The sequence below is a fragment of the Uloborus diversus genome, chromosome 1, assembly GCF_026930045.1.
Source record: "Uloborus diversus isolate 005 chromosome 1, Udiv.v.3.1, whole genome shotgun sequence".
NCBI classification, from domain to species: Eukaryota; Metazoa; Arthropoda; class Arachnida; order Araneae; family Uloboridae; genus Uloborus; species Uloborus diversus.
The window spans coordinates 251,122,363-251,133,729 of record NC_072731.1 but is presented as its reverse complement, the minus strand read 5'-3'; positions in this window follow the sequence as shown (position 1 = coordinate 251,133,729).

Sequence of the window (11,367 nt, the reverse complement as noted above, 5' to 3'; positions counted from 1 at the left end):
TTGTTGAGGGAGGGGGGGGGGGGAATAATTACCACCACTTGGTTTTTGAAGAACATTTAAAAACAAGTGTTTTATTGAGATGTGGTGTCAGTTTTCGGTACTAACTCTAACGATTTCTTAAAAAAATATACATTTCACTCTAAAAATTAACAAATAAATAAAATATAATAATGAAATGTAAACCGAAAATTCAACAAAAAGCAGATTATTGTGCGTTTATTACTTCCATTTTACTTCTTTAGGATCTTGAAATAAATAATTTCCTTCTCTTTAGTAAATAAATTAAATTCTTCAATTTTTATAAGTAAAAAAGACCTTTTAACTGGATATTTTTCATGAAGTATAAAATAATGCTCTCCGCTGATAACGGGCGGAAAAAAAAAAGAAAGGGAAAAAAAATAATCAACAGCGCAGACGATGATCGAACTAAATGATGCACATAAACGTAAATCATTGCAGACGATAATAAACTGATAAATTCTTTATCTTTAGTTTTATTGAGCAATCACGATTGCTTATTGTTCTCACTTGACTTTTTTTTGGCGATCTATCATTTTATTTTCCCACCGCCACCCTCTGCAGCATCACCGTCGACGGGGTCCTCACGTTGCTGCTCCTATAGCGAAAGCCGTCTCCATGTTGTATCCATGTCCTACACACACGCGCATACATACACAACTACACACGCACATACACACACATACACATACAACTACACACACATACACACACGCATACAGAAACCTACACATACAAAAACATACACACATACATACACACAACTACACACACATTCATGCATACATACAGACACCTACACATACACACACACAAAAACATACACACACATACACACAATTACCCACACATTCATGCCTGCACACAGTCACAAACACATATGCCTACACACACATACACATACCCTTTACGCACAAACACGCATACCGCCCACGCACAAACACACACGCCTACATACACACACTCGTGATTGCGAAAAACATAATTTGAATTCAAGATGTCAAAATTCAAACTATTATTTTTTTTTTATATTTATTTGCTCTTTACTCATAATAAAGCTGAAAATCTGTCTGGATCTCTGGATCTCTTTGGTGAAATTGTTAAAATTGTTCCCCGTTCATTTTTGACCATTTTATCGTTTCTTCATTCCCCTGAAATGATACAGTCTTACCAGTGCGACAATTAAACTACCGGATCGAGTTCAGCCTTGTCACAATAAAGTCTTTCTTTGCATTTTAAACATTACCAAAACATATTATCATATTATCATGCCGTGGCGCGAGTTTCATTGTTGAAACACGCGGGTTACTCGATCATCAACTATTATTTATATGAGGATATCATCTGTACATAGTAGATAGGCTAAATTATGATAAGTTGATATGCGTTAGTTTTAAAATTGCTTTTAGTCTTAAGTTTTGAAAGATTTTTTGAAATTTTCAGAATTGAAGTCATTAATACATGCTGCTGTCAACATGGGATGATCGCACCTAATGCTGGTTGATATATCTGTACCTCAAAGCAAAAAGGACGTAAGTTACATTATGATTATTTTACAAGAGGGGGGGGGAATCTTTTTTTCTGGTGCATGCAAAGGACGCACGTTCTTTTTTCCCTGGTTAAAAATTGAAAAGGATTTTTTTTGTAAGGAATTACTTTCACATGACTCAATGCAGAATAGACTTATTTCCACATGCAATGCACTGATAAACGGAAAATCGCCATTATTGGACTTACGCCAATCTTGCTCTGAGGTACAGATATAATGATGGATTTTAAAGAAATCCAAAGAGGTCTAAACTTAAATTTTGAGTCATAAAATTACTCTTATCTAAAAATTGCTGAGATTTTTTTAGAAAAGCCAGAATTTGCGGCACTTGACGCCATTTATTTTTGGGGTAGACCGTGCAACGCCAGGTAATGCAGCTAGTAATGAAATATAAATCACAGAAGACAATTAATTTACAAATTGCAATAGCAACCTCTGTTTTAAACCTTCTAGTCAAATATCGAAAAAAAATCACCAGATGTTGCATGAGAGTTTATATCACTAGAAGACAGTGAATTTACAAATTGCAGTAGCAACCTTTATTTTAAACCTTCTTGTCAAGTATCGAAAAAAAAAATCACCAGATGTTGCATGAGAGTTTATATCACTAGAAGACAGTGAATTTACAAATTGCAATAGCAACCTCTATTTTAAACCTTCTAGTCAAATATCGAAAAAAAAAAAAATCCCCAGATGTTGCATGAGAGTTTATATCACTAGAAGACAATGAATTTACAAAATGCAGTAGCAACCTCTATTTTAAACCTTCTAATCAAATATCGAAAAAAAAATCACCAGATGTTGCATGAGAGTTTATATCACTAGAAGACAATGAATTTACAAATTGCAGTAGCAACTTCTATGTTAAACCTTCTAGTCAAATATCGAAAAAAAAAAATCACCAGATGTTGCATGAGAGTTTATATCACTAGAAGACAATGAATTTACAAAATGCAGTAGCAACCTCTATTTTAAACCTTCTAGTCAAATATCGAAAAAAAAATCAAAATCACCAGAGGTTGCATGAGAGTTTATATCACTAGAAGACAGTGAATTTACAAATTGCAGTAGCAACCTTTGTTTTACACCTTCTAGTCAAATATCGAAAAAAAAAATCACCAGATGTTGCATGAGAGTTTATATCACTAGAAGACAATGAATTTACAAATTGCAGTAGCAACCTCTATTTTAACCCTTCTAGTCAAATATCAAAAAAAAAAAAAAAAAAAAAATCACCAGATGTTGCATGAGAGTTTATATCAGTGCAATATCAGTCATCAACTATCTTAACCAATTGGCTGCACCGTTGATTTCTTTTTCACAAAGTAGAAAATCTTTTTCGACATATTTACACATCGAAGCAGCAATACGAAACCATCTATTCAGAGAGCCACGAAAAAGTGGATTACATATTTCAAATCCCACTCCTCTCCAAAAGCCAATTTCGCCTTTTTACGAGATCTGCTTTTCATTTTAACGTAGCTCAAAAACATTAATTTTTTATATTTTACATATGCAATGTAGATATTGAGGCATTGAATAAAATAGCAGCCGCCATCATTCATCGTTTCGTTGGATGATCGCCGTGGAAGTACTGCTAACTTCCACCAGGTGGCGCCAGTTAGAAGAATTATGGCGAACTCGTAGGCGGGAATGGGGAAGAGGGTGTTTCAGATTTATGGGAATGGGAGGTAAGAGGAGGAGAGTAATCCCAGGGATGGAATTTAGAGGATTATTCAGTTTGATTGAGATTTTAAGTTTAGGTATTACAAAGATTTCTTCGAAATCCTGTTTTCTGAAATGTTATCAATTTTTAAAACAGAGAATTCAGTTTTATTTTGGCACTTTTATGACGAAATTCTAGAATATCTAATGTGATAAGAATAATAACATTTGCATCGCGGATAAAGTATAGTACAAATAAAAACATTTCCAATTCGCAGTTTTTGAGTTTGAACGCGTCACCTTGCGGTGATTTAAAAAATTACCTAAAGAGGTAAAACATTTCAATTTATCGCGAACCTAGCCAGGCTCACAATTTGGGATGCGCTGCTTCACTTTTCCAACTGTACCGTAATTTGGCGTGAAATCCGACTTCACACAATACACACAAGTCATAGGGACCCGTTTATAGGGTAGGCAACCATTCACAGCACGACAACACAAAGAAAGGAGAGGACAGGAGAGAGAAAGAGCGTCCATGACCGAGCCGGGATTCGAACCCGGACCCTCCTGTCGAAGTCAGACTTCTCTGACCACTAGACAAGGCAGGCGGCTCTCCTCACTTGTGAGCAGTAATTAAAACAGGGAGTCATGAATTTAAAGTATTCATAAATGTTTCGACATCCTTCACATTTGTTTTGCATATCATACTGATATGCAAAACAAGTGTGACTGATTTGCAACTCAAATGATATGCAACTGACTCAAACTGATGTGCAAAACATATCATACTGATAAATGCGCTGTTATGTTTAGAACTTATGTGTTACAACTGAAATCAAATTGCACTTTATGGTTGTGCTAGCATAGGATATGTACATTTCAGTTTTATTATATTTCCAATTTCTATTTACGCTTTCACTGAGCTTATAATAATAATAATAATAATAATAATAATAAACACAGTATACTCGTAGTTTCAAACCATTGAGAAGAGATAAAATAGAGGGAGTGAAAACTTTTTTATTGAACTAAAGACCCCCAAGTCACATGATAGATTTTAAAGCAAAGCATTGAAATCAGGTTTATTTCACTAGTTTCACGCAAAACGTGCCAACCCCTCGTCGTTGTCGAGTCACGTGACTTGGGAGTCTTAGCCTCAGCTTTTGCTAAGCCAACGACTGGACTTGCTCCCTCCATTTACTAATTCCTGCTCTAAGTTTCAAACCATAAAATAGGAATGAGAAAAAAAATCAAAAAGAAGAAATTAGAATTTCGAGGAAAACGCATTGAGGTGCATCACAACCTTAAAAAAAACTAGCAATGAAAACTTCTTAGTTCTAGACGTTTTCATTTAACCAGTGAAGAGACCGACTAAAACAAAAATCAGCAAACTCTTCGTTTTGTTTACATAGATTGCATCTCCATTCATCTTCCTACATACTTATCGATATGTATACTCACTCTAATGGCAAGAATATTTTTTATTTGCCTTTTTTAAATATTTAACTTGGGCCTGGATTCCCTTTAACGACACTAGCTTTCATTTATTCTTTAAACCATTCCAATTACGCTCTGAATATCGTTTTGCGTTTACGTTAGCAAAGAAAAAAAATCTCAAGTGATACCAAAAACGCGCTCATAATCATCTTTCTCAAAAGAACATTTTTCATTATCTTTTTCTTGAAAGAGAATGCATAAATATTTCTAAAGCCAAACGTAAAAGGCAATTAGAGCGAAATAAGCATGAAAACTCTCACCGCAAGATAATGAAGATTGCTTTCAATTTTTTTTCTCCCATTGTTTCTTATTTATTTCTCTTCTCATTACGCTTCTTAATTTTTGTTATTTCTGAATTATCATTACTGAATAAATTTACCGCTTTTGCATTCAACTAATGAAACTTTTTCAAATATTTTAAACTCAATTGTTCGAAATGTCAATTACCTTTTGTTGGAATTTCATAAAAATATTTTCAGCTTCTTGCAAACTCTCTGTGAGTGCTTAGCGTTTTAATTTGTCGTTGCCTTTTGTTGAGTTTCAAGTTGCACTATTGAAAATGGTGTTTTGGAAGCGGAGATGAATGCAGCTCGTTTGTAAAATCTGCATAAATTCAATTGCAATTTTTATCTACGATGTGTAATTGCAGGATCCTATTGTTAGTTTACAGATAATTAAACTGAAAATTTAATTTACTAAGTGTAATTGCAGGAATTTTCTGTTATTAGTTTACAACTAATTTAACTAAAATTTTAATCTACTCTTTGCATGGATTTTTTATTGTTAGTTTACAGTTAATTTTCTTTCGCTTATTTTTTTTCAATTGGGTCGTTTCCAAAATTTTAAAAGTATTTTTTCTGAAAGAGCATGCTTAAAAACATAGGATTTGACCATTTTTTTTAAATATTTTTTTTTAAGTTTAATATTTTTAAAAAAATTACTTAAATCGTTACGCATTCGTTGTTTACACTTCTGTCGTGTGACATCACAAATGATGAAATGCCATTCAATGTTGCCATTCACAGAACAAAATATTTAATTCGCATCTTTACTCACGTGTGTTGGCAATGATATGGTTGATAGCAAGCGTCGAGTGCAATTTTAATTCGCTGCTTGATTATCATAACGTGGAAACGTAGTAGAAATATGCGCCAAATTGCATCATTTGTGACGTCATTAAGACCACGCCTTGTTTGAAAAATCGGACATCTTAAAAAATTAATTTAAAAAATAACTGTTGGGAAAATGAAAGTATTTCCTGGGGGTTTTTTTTTTTTTTTTTTGCTCATTCCATCCATTTCAATGACTAAAAGCAGTACTTTTGACTGAAGGAAACCACCCCATTAATACAACGAGTTTGATGAAGAACAGAAATGAGTCAGTGAGAAGCAGAGGGACGTAAGTGGCAAAATTAAAATTTTGGAGATAACCAGTACAAATGGTGGGTGAGAATCTCATCTGTCTTGGGGAAAGAGATAGTACTAGTAGACCTGGTAAGTGCTGTAACACAGAATGATTTGGAAAAAAAAATCAATGAAACTCTACCTAGGACCTTATCTTCAAACGCGTTCTACCAAAACTTAAAAGTGTCCACTTACATCCCTTTGCTTCTCCCCCTGCGTTACAAGTGTCGACCTAAACTATGTGTTCCGGGTTCAAACATAAAAGGATAATTTCATTTGAATAGAATGCCCACTGTTGCATAAAGCATTCTATACACAGACTCGAACTTTAACTTAGGATCCAAATATGTTAGATCCTTGTTTCTTCGCATGAGCTTTAGGAAGACGTCCGTTTCTATGCAAAATATGCAGGATGTCCAAAAAGTCCTTGACACATTTTAAAAATTCATAGAAAAACAACAATTTGTCGCATGAATATGCGGTTTGAGCCATAATACTTCACCGACTCACGGATATTTGTGTGCTCATTTGTGTCAATTTGATCAATATTGCTAGTTCAAAGATCCAAGCCCGGATCTATAATCTTTGCCCCCTCCCCCTTAAAAAAATCAGGAAGGCCCCTAACTTCCTACTGGATTTCTATGTCGTTAAAGGCCGCGTGCCCTTTTAGTGACAAGCCCCCCCCCCCACACACACACACACCGCGGGGTCTGCGGGTATTCGAGCCTGTGAAGATCTGAAAATGCGAATTACACAGATAGCCTTAAATGTGTCTGCAGTTCATGTTGAGAAGAACGTGGGATGAACTTGAATAGGGCAGACAGGGGCACGTTTACGCGGATTTTTTTCAATAAATTTTCTAATTTTTATGTTTTAACTTAGGAAATTTTAGACATGGCGATTTTATGAAGCAGTTAATGGAGTCAAAATTGGTATATTCACAGTTGTTGTTCAGTTTGTGTTTTTAACCGTGGAAAAAATTATTTTTGAGTCCAAGTCGGTTGCGTAAACTTGCCCCAAACACGGGGAACGTTTACTCATACTTATTTTGACACCTAACGTGGTTCTGTTAGTGTTTCGAACGTAATGTCTTACCATCGTTAAAGCAAAGCAAATTTATTACAGACTGAATAGTGTATAAAGTAAAAGCTGAATGGCAGCACTACATGATTGCAACCGATAGGATACGAATTTGTAATTTAATTAAATATATGGTGATTTTCAAAACTAAATAGCTATGAAAATACTAAAATGGTTTGAGACAGTTTGGAGCAAAAAAAGAGTCAGGTCACGTTTGAAAGTAAAGTCTTGGTTTCCTAGGAGCGAACACACCGATCGTCGGCGTCGCTTCTCACCGAGGCGAAAACTTGATTCTTCTGCGCATGCGCGCCGAGCTAAATCGACGTCGTGAATGGCCACGCCGGAATCACTTGACTTTGATTTCAGCGTTACGGCGAGGAGCGACGTAGAAGATCGGCGATTCGCTTCTGGGAAACCAGGGCTTAAGACATCGTAAGAACGTGCGTAAAGTTGCTCCGACGTGTACAATGTTGCGAACTTTTTTTTGTAAAATTAAAAATAGAAAGCTAATTTTGAAACCTTGCAGCAAAAAAAGTACATTACTGGCCTTTTTTTTTTTTTTTTTTGACGTCACATATACAAAAAAAAAAGTAAAGTGACGCAAAGTTAACTGACATGAATCAATGACGGTAATCAAAATATTTTTTTAAATACTAAAAAGAAATTTTTATGTACTCAAGGAAAGAAGAAAAAAAAAAGAACTTAGCTTCCTGACTTGAAATATTCTACCTTTTCACAGTTAAATTGTGAATTTAACGCTTTGCTGATTCAGGATGAAAAAAAGCACATCCAAATCTTCCGGTGTTTAATACATTTAATTTAAAATGTGCGAGTCAACGAACTGCCAAATGAATCGAGAGCTCAAATACGTTTTCCTTTTATAAATTCAAATATTCTGGTGAAATGAGAAATGTGAAGAAATACATGTATTCAATTTGATATCTTTTGTGATGGAGGCTTGAGAATTTTGAAAATACTACAAAAAAAGTAAAGGTTTTCCTAAGAATATATTAACTTTAATTTACCTTGACATTCTATTATTAAGCCAGACAATTCTTCTCTTTTTTTTTTCATGCTTGAAGTGAATAACCCATAAAACATTTGCGTTGTTCAAAATTTCATGATATGTTAAAATATTAATGAAATAGAATTCAATTATAGTTTAGATTTAGTGTGACTGCGAAAAGTTTGAATTTTTAGATTAGATGCACGTAGGGCGTGTATTCAATTTATAATACTTTTCATTTTCAAGAACTTTTTTTTTCTACTGGAAATGACAGCATACATCCGCATTTAATTATCTTTTCTTTATCTTTACTAATAATAAAGATGAAAGTCTCTCTGTCCGGAAGATGTCTGTAGGATGTCTAGATCTCTGTGACGCGCATAGCGTCTAGACCGTTCGGCCAAACTTAGTGAAATTTGGCACAAAGTTAGTTTGTAGCATGGGGCTGTGCACCTCGAAGCGATTTTTCGAAAATTCGATGTGGTTCTTTCTCTATTCCAATTTTAAGAACAAAAATATCATAAGGTGGACAAGTAAGCTACGAAATTATCATAACGTGGAACCGTAACATGGGCACAAGCCAATTGGCGAGATACGAAATTATCATAACGTGGAACCGTAACATGGGTACAAGCCAATTGCCGAGAAAATTCACCATACATTATTTGTAAATATTCAGGCGAACCAAAAGACCTTTTAATTTTTCTATTACGGGCAAAGCCGTGCGGGTACCACTAGTTTTTCATACAATATCATATTAAATATATTCTTAGCTCAATTTGGCATTGTGCCTTCGGATACCCAGTGCAGCCTTTCCGAAAGTCACAAAGAAATGTTTTGAGGGCGATCTTTAAACGGTTGACAGGATGGCCCTCAACTCAGTGACAGATTCACCATGTTGTAATTGTGAGGGGCCCCCACGGTATAGGGGCAACGAAAGGGATCCAAAAAGGCATATGAAAAAATATTTTATGCACATGTGTTCAACTCTAAGGGACCCCAAAAATACATTGCAACAAGACATGATAGTAAATCCGCGACTGCTCCAACTTGTATCGCCACTAGCACTGCTCTTTTATCATAATATTTATTTGATTTTATAAACTAAACAACGGCATAAATAGTTATGAAAATCTAGTCAATTGATTATTGAGTATTCATTAATTTTTTTTTTCTGTACACAAGAAAGTGTGAAAGTATGCAGCTGAAATATGTATGTACAACACATAAGTGAGATTAAAATTTGCTTCAAATTTTTGTATGTGCGAATCATCTGATAATGAGTTACTAACTTTGGGGTATTTTTTCAAATGCTGCAACTGCAACGTAATAGAAAACTATATCATAAGAAAAGAATACCGAGAAAGAGTTGGGAATGTATAAGGGTAAAAAATCTAGCGTAGAATAAACTGACTTAAGATTAGATTCGGTAGATTAGTCAGTGTATTCTAGTTAGGTAAGATTGGGATCTTGACTAAAAACAAATGAGCAATTGCATCGTTAGTTACGCTATTCGTTGCTGATGAATCGTCATTAACAAGTTTGTAGTTGAGTGATTCGATTTTCAGTAATCGATTGCAGTGATTTCATGATGGTACTGTCTGACCACGGATTGTATGGAAAGGCAAACATCCGATTTACTGCCGGAAGTGGACGAATCTATTGTTTTTTCGGGATGTGAGTTTTTGCAGAAGCAGAGTCTCATTCAAATGAGCGGAATACATGCATCAATTTTTACTTCCCCCCACCTCATTCAGATAGGCTCGTCTTATCTGGACGTTTGCCAATTCCATACAATCCGTGGTTGGATAGTATGAACTTATTTGCTGAAGAATCGATTTCAACAATCTCGTAGTTCATTGATTCGGATTTGAGAACTTTATTGCCGTGATTGCAAGACTTCATTTGAAGACGATTTGAGATCAGGGCGGTCATTCCAAGCTCGTCAGCTTGCAAGATCGAGATTTTCGCTCATGTGATTGGTTGTGACGTAGAAATGTTGCAAAGTAGTATTCTAATTTATTCGAACCTAACCGCAAGCTAAGTTCGAGTAGATTAGAATACTACTTTGCGACATTTCTACGTCACAACCAATCACGTGAGCGAAAATCTCGATCTCGCAAGCTGACGAGCTTGGAATGACCGCCCAGAAAGTTCGTAGTTGATGAGTCCGATTTTAAGTTTTTGGTTGCAGGTAATTCCTTAATTACGGTTTTTTTTTTTTTTTTTTTTTTTTTTTGATGAATTGAGATCAACAAGTTCGTAATTGATTGATTCGCTTTTGAATTCTCAATGCAGTGATTCCGAAATCACAGGAGTTCATTTGTTGACGAGTTGATTGATTCAATTTTAAGTTTTCGATTGCAGTGTCTCCGTAATTGCCTGTACTTGTTATTGTTGACGAATCGAAATTAACACATTCCTTTTTGATTAAATCTATTTTGAGTACACGAATGCAGTAATTTCTTGATTACGTGAATATGATTTTTCACAAATCGATATCTACAAACTTGTAGTTGATGAAATCGATTTTGAGCTATCGATTTCAGAGATTCCATGAATTTATTTGTTGACGAATCGAGATCAAGTTCAGATCTCTCGTGGTTGAATGATTTATTTTTGTGTTCTCGATTGCAGTGACCACAATTGCGTGACTTTACTGAGCAGTGACTCTTAGTAACTGGTTATTCTATAATGGTATTCCATGTGGTAAGCTATTCACATGAATTTTCAAACTGGCAACAACCATTTTTCTACGGAAGCGATGACGTAAGAATATTCATCAATGACTCGTTAAGGGCAGATGACAGTCGTCACGAAAATGTAAATAGCCCTCGTAACCGTTTCCACCTCATTATGCGGTTGCCATTCCCTTCCTAAAAAAAAATAGAAAGAAACCTCTTAAATACAGAACAATATTTCTCCAGGCTGTTGGGCGTTTGCGCGCCTCTCCCGCGGTTAACCTTTTTTGATGGGCTTGCCGCATCCCAAAAGGATGGGCGTCGCGAACAGAAAGCATAATTATGCGCAGGTATTTGTTGGTTTAACAAAATGATATTGTGTGTCTTCATATTAAGGGCCTTCTTAGAAAAATGAGGTGTTGTATATTATTAAAGTTGTTTTTTTTTTTTATTCACTGCGCTATTTCA